The sequence below is a fragment of the Stigmatopora nigra genome, chromosome 8, assembly GCF_051989575.1.
Source record: "Stigmatopora nigra isolate UIUO_SnigA chromosome 8, RoL_Snig_1.1, whole genome shotgun sequence".
NCBI lineage: Eukaryota > Metazoa > Chordata > Actinopteri > Syngnathiformes > Syngnathidae > Stigmatopora > Stigmatopora nigra.
This window is the reverse complement of record NC_135515.1, coordinates 4,830,208-4,846,095: the sequence shown is the minus strand read 5'-3', so window position 1 is coordinate 4,846,095 and position 15,888 is coordinate 4,830,208.

Genomic DNA, 15,888 nt, shown 5'->3' with positions numbered 1-15,888 from the left:
CATTTATCTATGGAACAAAACAAAAACAAAAAAATAGAAAAAAAAGGTTTTGCCCAGCAGCACAATGCACATATTCATTTAAAATGATTAGAATTGCCTGTTTAGACAAAGAAATAGTTTTCTCAATCACATATGATTTGGAATATAAAGATAAAAAATACATTAAATGACTTGCAATGATAAAATAACAATAAAATAAATAGATAAAAAGGTATATATTGATTTGCCTTTTTGGTATTAATTCAGCACACTTTGCACCATTTTAAGCACTAAAGTGCAATAAAGATGTTATTGGACATGTTTGTGTGTTATTTGGTGACAAAAGTTGCACTGGGATATTAGTTTTTTGGGAGACCAATTTCACCAGAAACCAAGAAGAAGCAAGTTCAGGTAGCAATAGTAAAAATTCAAACCACTGGCTAAATATGAATATGTTAACATCAATACATAGCAACTGAGTATTAGTGTAGTCAAACTATGGAAAAAGTATGACTCATTATTCAAAAATTAAGGCACTTATTATTATTGATACGTGTGTTTGAAGAATGCAGACTGCAATCAAAACATTTAATGTTGCAAAACCACACAGAGAAAACATTGTTAGCCTGTGTTATTAAGTTCAGTGAGACAAAAGCCAGATTGTGCAAATTATTATATTCCAAAGCAAACTTGGAGTACAGCATTTTGAAGCAGATTTGTTCAGTTTACTTGAACTGTTTCAGTCCGTCTGTCTCACACCTGGTTTGGTGAATGTGGCGCGGAACAGAGCACACTCTGTTCTGAACCCAGACAAATCAGCCAAGCCATACGGAAAATAAATCAGCTTCACATTCATTAAACGGAAAAAAAAGAAGCTGTGGGCAGATTTATTTCATCATTGGATCTCTCAAACATTTTCCCTTTAGACAAGTTAACTCTTAGACCAATTGCAATTCTTCTCTTTCTAGCCCTTTGAGTAATACTTTAGCTTCCTTCCGTGGATCTCGAGCCTTGTATGCCTCCCTACTTTTTTAAGTTATGCCAAAGCGATACCGTAAGAACTTCAGGCTAAAACATTTTCCACATTCACTGTAAATATCCCCTCCAATAGCAGCCTGGACTTTTTTAAACAACACAGATCAAATACCACAATAACTGTTGTTGAGTTTGTAAGTGTCTCATTTTATCTTTCTCATCTTTTATGCAACCAACACCCATCCATCTTGTTACAGAGATTTGTGTTTGCATTGCAGATTGAGGTTACAAAGCAGAGAAACTGAAACCAATGTGCCTGACATTAACCAATGTGCTTATTCTCACCACTTTTCCTTTGTGAAACTTTGCTGTTTAACATTTGGGGTTTCTAAGCCACAGAGTCAACATTTGTAAATAACAAGTGCTGGTTGTATTTTTTTGTTGTTATTACTGGAACACTAAATGTTCCTTTGAGGAGTATCACCTGTCCTACACAGATTCACTGGCCTTGGCTTTGACCCAGCTGCTGACTGTACAACTAAGTTTGAGCAATGATCACCTTTATCCTCTCAGCATCCTCTGAGGAAGGAAACTAGGAAGTCTGCATTGGTGCCCCGAAAGCTTTACCATCTCCTGCAGGGTCACTGGTTATTTTTGGATGGAGCGAGGTGGCTGATCATGTTACGAATACAAGGAGAACCCTCAGACAGGAAATCACCCAGCAACTCTTGCGTTTTTTGGCACTTAGCCCAGCTGGCTGGTGGGTGATTCATCCCCGTCGTGCATGCCGGGATCAGAGAAAAGCCTAACAGAAAAAGAGGACCATCTTCTTGTCAACTCAGGGTGAACCCTTCTTCCCTGCTGAAATCTTCACAGACCAGCCAAGTGCCCGGTGTGACATGAATACATAATCACACCCACGCAACAATCTAGGGCAGTAGGATAACATCTCGAAGTTTCTAAGAAACATGTCTGTTCATCCGATATGAAATATGAAGTTGCAAGCCAATGCACAGCATCCCTGATTAGCAAGTTATATTGGTTGAAAATCATATAATAATGTATTTAACTTGACAAATGTGGATTCCCAAGTGTTTCACAACCCATTTTTATCACTACACATGTAGTATTCACAACAGAAAGAGTTAGATTGTATCATTCATTTCTTTGCAAGAAGATTTTTTGTATCCAAACATTTACACCAGTAAGACACACAACAATAAAGTTAAAGGGAAAGAATGTATGCCAGTCTGGGGTTTACTGGTCTTCACATCAGGCTGACCTCAGGGTGTAAAACGGCTGTTTCTCTATCGTTACTTCACTAGCTCAGGTTACACATCACCCATCCACACTCGCTGAAAAGCAAGACGAAGGTAACCATTGCTCTCCTCCACCTTCGTTCGCTAAAATACATCAAATTCTTTCAACACCTCCTCACATTTGGCTTTCATTACAGCAGAGATGTGAGTGTATAAAATTCACTCAAAACATTCATCCCTTGTTTCGTTCCAAAGAAGTGTAGTAAAAGTAATTTTGGAATATTTTTTTCTATGGGTCTTCAGAGCAGCACTTAAACAAAACAAAGTTTGAACTACACAGTTTTGAACCCTCGATCTGAAAACTGTGAGGCCTACATGCTAAGAACGCTCACTGGCTGCCTAAAGATTACTTCTTCCTTGTTATTCAGTTACAATAATAGCCAAAGGAAGATAAAAGCACACAAGTCAATACTATTTGTTGCAAGATAAATTGCAAGGGGTCTTCGGAATGAATCCAAAAAGTACTTAATGGACAAATTAAGAGTCTAGGATTGTTCCAAATATTGTCGACAGAACATAGTGAAGTTGGCGGCTGTGAGCAACAAGGAACAAGATGTTCCCTCCCCCATCTGTCTTCATCATTTTCTCAATCCTCCACATTGCTCCCTAACAACCTCCCTTCATTAAAAACGCACAACAGAGTTATGAATGAACTTGTCTGGTCCACCAAACAGCCTTGAAAAGTCCTGTTGGATCCTATTACAACCTCTCCTTGAGTGCACGTGTGAGTGTCTGAGAGCAAATTAGTTTTGTAGAAGGAGATGGGGGAAAGAAAGAGAGAGAGAGACAGAGTGAGATAGAGAGAGAGAGTGGGGGTATAGGGGTGCTATCTGACAGCGGAGTAACAGGTTCTGGTTAATTCCTGGCAGGTAGCTGTGATGAGACCCAGAGTTCAGGTGCTGCCAGGACATATTGGGTGGGGGGGCAGCTGGAAGTAGGTGGACAAGAGCAATGTAACCTTCATTGATAGGTGTCGCTATCACCCTGTACGATTTCCTAATTCATTTTTTTCCCCCTCATCCCATATTTTTTTCTTGCCCCCTACCCTCTACTCGTCCCACTTCTTCTTTCCCTCGATCTGATCTTTTTAAAATTATTATTACTATACTACCGCCCTGCTCTGTTTCTTTCACCTGCCTTCATGTTGCTATTTATACATTTATTTATCAATAAATAAGAAAAAACTGTTGTCATTCTTTTTGGGCCAAAAGCCAAAAGGTGAGAATAGGATGTTGAGCTGGGCTACAAGCCAAACATATTTCTTTTATGAATCTATATAAATCTTCAGCATTTACGAACCAGGAGATATATATCTCATATTCCCATGTGGCGCTCTTATTGTATTAGTGTTTGGACTACAGAGTGGAAAAGAAATACTTAAATGTATAAATTCTAAGTAAGTACTTTATTAGCATTAACAAATATAATTAAGATGGATGCAGGTTTGGTTTTAATTACGCATTGCCGAATCCTTTGCTTTCAAACTTATAAAAACTGTGTTTTGCTCGTATTTGTTTGTTAGACAATGTGGTTTGAATTGTGTCCACTCACACATCGACCTCCACTGCCTTGCCCCCACTTTTTATTCCCAGGCCCCAGTAAATCGCCTCACTTACGTCAAAGTTTACATTCTCATGCCTTCCCAACAACCAGACGGCCACCAACACCCCATACACACAAATAGCCTCCCCCTTCTTTCTCCTATCACTAGAGCCCACACTCAGAAATGCAACATATAGAGAGAGAGAAAAACTGCTGCACAGTGCAACACATATGCTTCCCATTAGATTTTTTTTTTAAAGCAGGTCACCTTCTCCTACTCTAATTCACACACTTTTGTTCCCATGCATGTGTGTACAAAACATTACAAATACACTCAGAGTATTAATGAACATGTGGATTTCCCCCACTGTACCCCCTTAGGATTTATTTTAATTATCTTCCAATCTAATCAATTTATCAACATAATGTTATATAATAACATAATGACAGGAAACAAAAACGAACATTCATTAAAAAAATGAGAAAGAGAGAAAAACAGGTGTGAGGTTGTATTTATATATATAAATATATATATATTTCGTTTTGTAACCTGAAACTATGATAAAGCACCCTGAGGAATGGAAAATACTATAGTAGGAGATATTCTTCTAATGGCCAGTAGAGGTCCCTTAACAACGCTTATAGACTAAATTTCCTGCAGTCACAGCAGATATTTTTGAACCATTTTTAGAGTTTGTAAAAGTTATACTATAACAAAATAAAATTCAGGTTTATTGGTGTTAATGCTAATTTTTCTGTGCACACTTTGCCCTCTGTAGTTGATTGCGTTATGCAGTACAGTACTAAAAATATATAAACTGTGAAACTTGTGCATTATCTATTTTTTTAATTGAAAGGAGTGTTACAGAAAAGCAGTAATAATGCAATACTTTCTTCTATGTCACTGTTTATCTGAAAGGATGTCAGAGAGATGCTGAAATTTGATGACATTGTATTCTTTGTTGCACAAGCAACAGGTACCTGTGATTTCTGTTTATTTTTGATAAGTGATGTTGAGTGTCATCATTGTCTGTGTGTGTATACCTATGCATCGTCAAATGGCAATAATACCAAGAGATGTGGAAGATTACTCTGCGGTTAGCTACTCTGCAAGCCCATGGTGTTATAGCTTTTAAAAACCCACATGAAGGTGTGATGTTGGAAACTTTGTTGAAGCAAAAGAAAAAAAAAAAGTCATTTCAAGAGTGAGCCTCAACATCTACTAACACTCATCACAGTAGCTATAAAAAAATGGTATACAATAATACATATAAAAAACAATTTTGCATGCTGACAACGAGCTTTGATACACTGAACTCAGCCATCTTAGACTTATCATGTACTTCACCCAAGTCAGGGTGATAAATGTCATTTCAATTGGGGGCGTTAGGATCTAGCACTCTGAACCCCATCTTATGTTGACCCCATCACTGTCTAATCTGTTTGCCAAAGGGGGGTTGTGGCTTGACGGAGTAAAGGGGAAGGCAATGAAAAAGTTCTCCCAAGCTTTGACCTCTACCCAGGCCGAACGGCGGGTGCATCTGATGCCACATGAAGCTAATCTGCATGGTTCTTGCCTCTTCTGTTATTCTATCTCTCTGGTTACAGTCCCAGAGGGTCTTTTACAGGGGGTCTTGGGGATCACAGGCATGCCTGTTAACAGCACCGAGGTGAAAGGCCTTCGGTGTTGCAAAAGTCGTGTGCCTTAAGGCTTTTTTTTTTTTTTTTTGCACTCGCATTAGCCTAGAGCAAAAGGGTCTAACTCCACTTCATTTTGGTTGTTGCATGAGGAAGCCACAGCTTTGCTCATTTTAATGGGGATAGGAAGACTAACGGCTGAAAACAGGAGGGACGGGTCTAGTTTTTCCGCCAGGAACATTGAAAGTTTTATGCTGTTCGTGATTCAAGATATGATTTAGGCTGAACAGAGATAATTTGGAAGTTCCCTTTTTGAAATAGACTATAGAGTTGAAGCAAGGCCAAAGCATTGAATGAAACATATCTTATGAAACTAAATGTTTAATGTTTGTTCTTGATTTTTTTCAACAGCAAAAATCATCCCTAAAAAGGCTTCCAGATGTTTTTTTTCTTCATTTAAATTGCTGTGTTAATAATATTGAAAACTTACCTGCCACTAAAAGGTTTCCCCTTCACTAAATGATGGATTACCAAGGATTAAAAAGTCATCTTTCATTTCAATATTTGCATACAGGGCAACTAAATATTCTTGGTTTTGTTTTGTCAGACATGGCCCTGACCTGTCAATTTATTTTTGACAGTTAGGTGGTGTTTACCTGGCTGAAATTTCCATTATCTTGGCAACAATTTCATGTAGGATATTTAAATCTGTCCAAATCAGTTCAAATGTGCAAACTGATGCACAATCAGTTGCACGCCTAAAAGCCACATACTCTTATTTGTCCAAATTACACTTGTCATCTTTTATATAAAGATGTGCCTCTCATGATAACAGTTCTTAGTTGCTTCTCCATTGGTGAAATTAGTCCTGTTCACCATTTGTATGGCGGGTATCATATTTATAAAGATTTAAGTCTAACAAGTACTTCAATAATATCCTACCATTTAAAGCTGGATTCTGTATTTGGGGAAGAACACATCGGTCTGCCCAGACATTTTGAGGTGTGTTTCCAGGATTTTTTTTTTTCTTTTGGCAACATGTGCTCCACACAAGGCCCAGGTCGTGGTCACTTCCTCCTGGAAATCGACAAGCCCGGTTTTCATGGCCAACCTCCACCCACTGAGGCCGGAGGGCACTAAAATCTAGCTGAAAGGTTGTAGACCATCACCTGGTTTCAAAGGCCTTCATCTATTTTCAACAGCATTGTCAAAATTGTCAACCTATGACGTTCTGTTATCTTAGTCTATTCCTATGCCTGTCCGATAGTGTCCTTGCACTCTTGTTGTTTACCATTGGTTCATCCCCCCCATAGCACAGCACTGTAGGGATCTGTCCTTATTTATAATGGGAAAATGAGGGGTGGCTTCCTTTCTACATTGTTGCTTTTTCCCACCACTTCCTCCTTTCATTGACTGACCTGTTCTCAACTTCCTGTTTGTGAAGCCCACCAGTGGTCATCCTGGGGATAGTTTTGGTAAAGCATTTCAAATAATGATAAGGCTTTTGTTTTGTGAATGTGAGCTTGTATTATATAGAAGTGGTTCATTCAAACTAGGACATTACCACACAAATAGCAATCATATTACATGTTTTGGGGATAAGCAGTTCTGAAAATAACAATTAAACAATATAATGAGAGCAGGCAAGTTATGATGAGAGCTAAAATGTAAAAAAAAATGTCATTTATCTTCCCAAGTTAATATTCTACACTGCTTATCCTCATGTGAGTCATGGTGGGGTGTGAACCCTACAAAAGACACCAGGTGGGGTAAACCCTAGACAATTTGCCAGCCAATTGCAGCTCTCCAGATAATTTAGAGTATTAATTTATACATGCACAACATGCAGGTTTTGGGGATTTGGGAGGATGCCGGAATACCCAGAGAAAACCCATGCACACAGGGAGAAAATACAAACTTCAGTTACCCAAGTTATCATTATCACATAGTCAATGGTAAACTCAATGGATGGTACCATGAGGTCCAACGTCAACATAAGTCCAGTGTGAGGATCCTTGTCCTGACTAAGAGTCAGCCCAATCCCGCCAGGAAACATCTGGAGGCAGCCGTATGTGCAAACAGATGTCGAGATGAGATAAGATTTTTCTGTGTGAGGACTCAGCCTCCCACCTAAGTATGATGGGGCTTCAGAATATCCAGGTGGGCTGCAGCCTTGACTAGAGTAGCCCAAAGGTCCAAATAATCAAACCACAGTTTTTTTTTCTCCTCACACTACCATCTGCTTGACTAGATTCTGTAACCTGTGGTCCATTGTTTCTGCTTTCATTTTGATCTATTGTCTACCCGACTCTCCAGAGACACTCTTCATACAATGGTGCTGCCTCTCCAGGTCACCATTTACATCATTTCCTGCGATAGTTTCAACAGCGCCTGAGGACCAAAAAGTTATTCATTGTTTAAATTGAGCAGCCATCGAGATTCCATTGCATAGAATCTTTTAGTCACCAAGCCACCAAAAAGCAACAATGCCCATGTCATCATTAGATAAAAATACTTCCAATGTGTTTATATTTATACACAATATGTTTTTCATCAATATAAGGATGCAAGTATGATAAATGATCCCCATAAACCCCACTTTGATTTATTGGTTGTTACTCTATGTAATTTGGGATTTGCATTATTAGATTTTTTTGAGCATCCATCTTTCACCTGAAGGTCATTCATCTTAAGATAACTGTTACTTTAATATGTTTTTTTTTAATTAAAATGAACATCATAATATAGAGCAAGGGGTCATAATACTGTGGCTGATGACTGTATTGTACACAATGTCCAATTTTAGTTTGTTTCCAGATCATAAATAAATGTAATAGTTCTATTCCTTCTTTCTAGCAACATGCACATATCGTGAGCCTATTCTGTCCTTTAAAAATCTGATTCAGTCCTTTTGATAAATGTGCAACTATTTAATGTGTCTGTGCTCAAAGACGGGCCCAAGCTTTGAACTGGCATCAGTGTTTTACTGCAGAGTGATAATAGATGGAGACAATGCTGTATTCTATACTCTATCATCGTGACAGCTGTGGAGACGGCTTGCCTATCTCACGTCTCTTCCTGATAGAACTCTTGTTCAGAAGTGCTGTTTCCCGAACTAACCCTGGATTTATTGTTATACAACTATTCGTTTACTTAATTTACTTGGCTTGTAACCTGTTTCATACATTTTGTGTTTTTATCCTGGCTTGGGGCCAGAGTTACCCAAAAGAATAACCTACTGAGTATAACAATATGTGGAAATAAAATAAGAAAAACTGTTGTCGTATAGTAGTGTTGCCAAATAAACCTTCAAATATTGTGGCTGTCATAAATTAAAGTTGAAGCAAGGAAGATTGCAAAAAAATATGTGCTTGTAAGGATAAAATTGAGATGTGGCATCGATATATATATATATATATATATATATATATATATATATATATATATATATATATATATATATATATATATATATATATATATATATATATTATCCATATTATATGTAAATATATATTTATATTATGAATTCCAGACTTTTTTCTTTAGAATGGATTTCAAAGAAACAACTTTAATATGACAAAGTTTTGCATTGTCCATTAGAATATGTGCTTTCCATAGAAGTGATAAACTGTTAACTTTTTATTCCATAAAATATATGAAAGAGTTACTGCACTTTTACTGCTTGCAATGACACGCACTGTCTTTCAGATGATAGAATCTATTTTATTATCCACCTTCATTCTAATCTGAATTATAAGGATCAGAGCATTTCGATAGGAATTAATGCCACCATGTTTGATTCTTTCCAGATCATTTGACACAAATCTTTGCAGAGCACCTTGCAGATGGTTCTTTTTTTCACCATATCAGCCTTTTTTTTACCCCACACAAATGTCACTTTGTTGAGGTGCATTGGCTCAATCTTCTTTGGGAGAATAAATAAGGAAATCCATCAGCTCTACAGTGGTACTCCGTATAATGCTCAGCTAATAAATTGTACATGCCTCACATTAACAGGAAGTTCAGGTCTAATAGAGTGTATCCTCCAGGCTTCCTGTTAGGTTAACCCATCGGGACAAAGCTATTCTATCCTGCCAGCTTAGTATAAGACCACCTCTTGGCATCACACTTTGGAAATTGGATAAAACTATGATAAAGTCAAAATAACATTCTGCTGTTTAACATAATATGAGTGATTCTTTACAGATTTAGGGAAAGGCTGTGTAATCCCTTACCTATATTGCAAACCATTTTCATGTAAAATGCAGGTCATCTTTTGCAAAGCTTTAAAAAATGGTCTTTTTTCGTTTTTAGAAAAACTTTACATTGTAACAACACTGATCCTTACTAGTGATGGAAAACATAAATGTTTGTCAGTTCCAGTATAACCTCTCAGTCAATGTTGTTTGTGTTTCCAAATGAAGACATTTGCGACCCCACTGCTAGTGCATTGTGTTTATAACTCCTAGGACAAGTTGCTATAATTGTCTGGTCAGTGACCTTCCTCAAACATACTTGCCTTCTCTACACTGCTTACACCTTCTTATCATAGCCACTGCTGCCCACTCATTCTCATCTACAAACATGGGGGTTAACTAAGTGTGCAGAAATTGAAAGTGGTGTCGTCGTCAGTTAAATTGCACGTACACACACACACACACACACACACACACACACACACACACACACACACACACACACACACACACACACACACACACACACACACAAACGCATTCAATTTATCGGCCCCTTCCTCGAACTCCAGTTAAGAGGGTCATCTAAAAACAGTTTATTGACGTAGTTTGTCAAAAATGTACATAAATATTTGTGCAATGTTGGAATAACTTTAACAATTGTAAAAAGCTTATCCAAGATATACACTGCAAGCACAGAATTTTTATGGGATGTTTGAATAGAAAATTATAAGTGGGTTTTCAAAGAGACGTCTGTGCTATGTGACTTATTGAAACTAGATATCACTGGCTTTGGGAGGAAACCTTGTGTAAGCAAAACAACTAATTTTCAAGAAAAAATATTTTTTGTTGAGCAATTAACATTGTAAAATCAAAAAGAGCATACTTAAATACATACAATAACATACTGATGAGTGGTGACTAGAATTAGCAACATGTGAAAGAAAATGAAGATATGACTTGGTGTGTATGATCTTTTTGAGGTTTCAGTATTTGTAACAGTAATCTTAACTACTATGATGTACCCTAAAATAGTTATCAGGGTCCGTTAACACATAAATGGGACAATTTGGAGTGTTCAATCAGGCAACCGTGATTGTTCTTTTTTTGTACAAGGCAGGAAACCAGTTTACTGCGAGAAAATAGAAATAGGGAAGAGTCCTACATTTCTGCAAATAACCCAATTAAACTATTCATTTTTTTAATAGCCTTAACTGGTACGACTAAAAACAACAACGTTACCGCAGTCCGTTTTTTTTTTTTTTGTTTAAAGGAAGTGTGATTGTTTGTGGTTTTATTTCAAATTCTCTTATTCTAATTCTTTTTTTTTTATCTTTCTTCATTGTCAACAAGAGGAGGGAATGGTGAGAACAGAGGGGTGTAGCCTTTCCCAGCCAAAGCTCAGAAGATTGCTTTGGTGCTTTGAGCCCACCTCGGTCCCTTCGTGATGTGGGAAGAGCCTGGGAGAGCGTCCATGTTAAGGCTCCAAATGTAGCACCGCAACATCAGTCAGACTAGGCACAGCCCAGCTTGTGAAACACAGCTTGGCCCACTCATGTTTTCTTTGCATGTTGTTTCACCTTGGCTTCAACTAAACAGCCATCGCCACACAAGATGAAGCCTGACTCATTGAGGTTGATATGCACTAAGCATTTTTGACTTATGTTTGATTTTGTAGGAGTGTGATGTGAGAAAAAAGCATTCAACTGAAGTTGACTGCATATTGCTCTTGTTTTATATATTCTATAGTCAATGTGATGCAAAAAATTAAACATTATTTTGTTAACCTTCAGATATAATGTGGTGTTGTACATTTTTATATATTCTGGCTACAGTGATAATAATGTGCCTGCTAGTGTCAATCAAATTATTTAACAATCATCACTACAACCAGTATCACACAGCCTGCTAATATCACCCAGTACCACAGTAACATTTGGAAGTGAGATACTGGCAAAGTAAAGTGTCATGGTGAGTAATCCCTGGCTGTTCTCTGTGTGTTAAACTGATCTAGAGCAGGAGGATCTGTGTTCTGTCAAACCGTCTAACAAGACAAATACATGCCCACACTGCACTTGCACATTCAGTTGAAAAAACATGCCAACAATGGCGAGTGTGCAGAATTTATCTGTAGGAAAAGAACTAAGGAGCGTTATTTATTTTTTTGTTACTTTGCACGACATTCCCATCTTATTTCTTGAAGGATGGGAACAAGGATCGCATCACATTTTGCAGCTCTCCTGTCAAAATGTTTTCTTATATGTGAAGTACAGCACCAAATCCTCTGAAGCTCTTCTGAACATACAAAGGAAGCTAATGTGTGACTGCAAAATATTTACATGCACATTACTTACTCAATCAAGCATACTTTTATAACAGTCCAGTGCAACGTATACTTTATGAAGATTAATTGTTGTCTTCTTGAGAAGGTTTGGGGTAGAGCTGGCATTAAGGTAAGGGTCAAGGTTAGGTTGGGGTGATGAGGACAGGATTAACAATTGTTTACTTTTAAAGTAATGGTTAACAGGTTTAGTGTGGATTAAGAGTTGGTATTTGGTGTTGAAACGGGTATGATGGTCTTAGTGGTAGGATTATTGCATTTTGTAAAAGTACGCTACTAGTAAAAATACTATTTTTGGAAAGCAGGATTTTGGAAGGTTTAAGGAAAGCTACAAGGTTTGGAATAAGGCAAGGTTAGCCCCAAAAATTCCAATGACCCCAAGAAAAAAATCCATTAATCTGTTATTCGTAAGTGATAAGTGTAAAACAGTTGCCTCCTGAGAAGAAAAAGATAGTAGCAGCAGCTTGATTTTGAGCTTCCTTCCCATTGACATTTGCCCCTGAACACTATTGGTTTTGTAGCCTTGCTTCTGCTGTGATTGGTCTGATTTACTGTGCAGCACTGCTGACTTGTTTGCAGGAGTAATCCTGGGTCAGCACAAGAACATAAATCTCAAGTGTACGAAACCAAGAGAAGGTTAGGTTGGCCAAAGTCACTGTTTGTGCAGAATCTATTTCACATTATGTAAGCAATATAATTTGTAATTGTACAGTTACGACAGTGTGTTTCTAAAGGTAGAATAAGCAGATGATAAATAATCCGGGTTTATAATTTATCACCAACAGACTTTCCTTTCACTGTAAATATACATATATATAATGTATATGGAAAGAGAGAGAGAGAACTATAACTTTTCCTGATAATTAAAGCAAATGCAAATATGTTTCTTCCACAGGGAATAAATATCTACTCCTTCTTTCCCTTTTTTCTAAGTGAAGTAATCGTTGTCAACCTTTGCCACTCAGGGAGGTTAAAGTTTGGTGGGAAAGGACAGCAAGACACAGGATTTTCATGGAGGCGTGCACAGCATGAATGAGCTATTTTTGTATCAAAAAACACTAAATGGAATAACTCATTTTAAAATGTGGAGAAACAGGCAATGTAGTTGAGGATAAGGTTGTAAGGGTACGCATGGAGAAGGCCAGCTGCCATCGGGGGAGTGGGCACACACGTGGTTAGGTCAAGTGACTCAACAGCAACACCCTGAATGAACATAATTTAAAAATAGAGATTTTTTGAATTTATGAGTTTGCTGGAGGAGTTTGTTCTTTACATAAATGGGATCTCCTGTCGGAATCACTCAATGCATTAAAATTTTGCGTATCAAGATTCATTGTTACATTTGTCTCCCTCCAACAACACACTGAATCAAATAATTGGTATTGATATGAAGCTACTGGATAGCTTGCTGATGAGTTGATCATTTTATTCAGGTGTGGTAGAGGAGGGATATATGGAAAATAGACTGGATTGGGGCTATCGAGAACTGGATTTCGCCACTAGAGCATTGGGTTAAAAAATTTGGGAGTTTCCAAATGTCTGAATAGTAATTGAATTTAAGGATGCCAGAAAAACAAAGGTCAACAGTACTATTTTCTATGATGCCTAACTGTAATCACTATATTGAAACACTAATTTTTAATTTCATTTCCATTTTAAGTTGAAGATATTTCTTAAGATTTTATTTTACCATTTTAATGTCAGTTTAATGAAATTAATTGCACGTGATGATAGAAAAGTGTGCCTTTGGTAACTCTTCATTAGGGAAATTCCTGTTTTAAAGTAGAGAATTGAATAGGATTGGGCATCAAGACCAGCAGCATTCAAAATGCTGACAACATGTAAATAATAAAGAATATAAGTGTATGTGTACTTTATTGACAAAAGGATTAAATAGACGTCAATTTAGACTGGCAGGGTCGTGAATGTGTTGATAAAGTGGGATGAAGTTTGTCACTAAATTTTAATACTACATCCACACGTTCATTATTAATCATCTGTTAAAAGCTAAAAGTAGAGCATTTTTTGCTCCTCTTCAACCTCAGTGTGTGTGTTTTACCCCAGCAGCAGTGTTCTTTTGACGAACAATGATTGAAAGCAGATGTTGGCCAAAAGGCAAAGAAGAGAAGAAAATGTCTGGGAAAATTCTTAAGGCCAAGCCTTCCCTTTCTGGGTCCTGGCCCAGGCAGCCAATGATGGTTTAGCAACGGCTCAACTCGAGGGTGAAAGAAGCCCTCCTACTGGATGAAGATGCAGATGTGGGCGTTTGGAGCAGATGCCCTGGGAAAGTTTCTATGTCCCAGTTGTTTCTCAGCAGAAGAAAAGCAAGAGCGTTTCTCGTTCCACTGGAGCATTAGCAATGTGTTAAATGTCCCCTCCCATTTTGGGACTTCAGTCCTAATTCAAGTACTTTGCGATCTGTTTGAATGTCAGAAAATCTACTTTGTATACATGAACAATCCAACAGTTTATGGTTCAATTGCAGCATGGTTGGAAAAGTAAGTTGTCTTACAGAGGCATTTAACACAAATGAAAAGCTTCCATACCTTTGCCATCTTAGCCTCTCTTCTTGTATTCTACTTTTTCACCCCTTGACCTTTTCATTTTCTTCATTCCTTGCCATCTCTCGTTGCCACTTTCACACTCCAGTTCACCATTGGCCCCACCTGCAAACAAAGCCCCATTTTAGTTTTTGATTGTGTCAGCCTATTGTCTATTCACAGCAAAGGCACGGTACAAATCAATCATCTTTCTTAATGAAAACTCCACATTAGCCTGTGGAGACACTCCATTTCCGCCACAGAATGCCAGGTCGACTTGTACCTAAGCAAGAGCCAACAGTCACTCTCATTTCAGGTGGGATAGCAAGGTGATGGTGTGCGGTCTAAGGGTGGCAGCCGGAGTCAATGGTGTATTAACTCGGGATGCGGCAGCGGCAATAAAAATGCAAATTAACAGCCAAAGCAGGGAAGGCCCTGATCTGCCCTTCATGAGACGGGATAATACAGTCGCTACTCCTGCCAAGATATGGGGTCAACATGTCTCAGTCACAATTTGTAATGAATGCAAGAAACACAAGAATAAATGTTGAAAGTGTGGCCAATCTGGAGCAAAATAAAGAACAAGTTGGTGTTTCTGAAGTAGTAGCAGTGAAGCAAGTTACATGTGAAATCTTTCATCTAATCAACTTAATTTCTGCAAAATTCACAAAAATGGTCTGATTGGAGACGACACAGTAACCCAACCCGCATAAAGGACATAAACACGAGCATGTACCCTAAGGCAAAGATTTCTAAATCGAGCATTTTGGCCACTGAGGACACAGTGATTATATTTAACTGCTTTTGTACGTACGTAATGGAACATCTTCCATGGCACTTTGTGCGTCACAGTGATTTTGATTATTTCTCCATGGAAGATAAATATATATTCAGTTTTGAAAACGTAAGTCTTAAGTGTAAGCTACAAGCGGTCAGAAAGAAACATTTTATAGATGTCGGATTGAAAATTAACAACAAATATTCAATAGGGTATGTAATTACTTTACTTTTAGTTCTATCTATATACTAAAGCAGTTCAGCTGCATTGACATTTCTTCAACTGCATTTTTTCAGTGTTCAAACAGCCAACAACCATGCATGCTTTTGGGTTGTTGGAGGAAAACCAGAGAACTTATTATTGCATATAGTGTTCCTGATATGAAACCTTAAACAATTTGGCACACCTGCAGTGTTGTCAAATCATCTCATTTCGTTTCCATTCACTTAATAAAGCTTAATCCAAGCCATTGGTGCTGTGTGCATGTCTGGAACACAATGTTAGTGAGCCTCAAATTTAAAAACAATCATTAAGACTGCTGTGATGCTTGATAAAAAAAATGAATACTATGACTAAT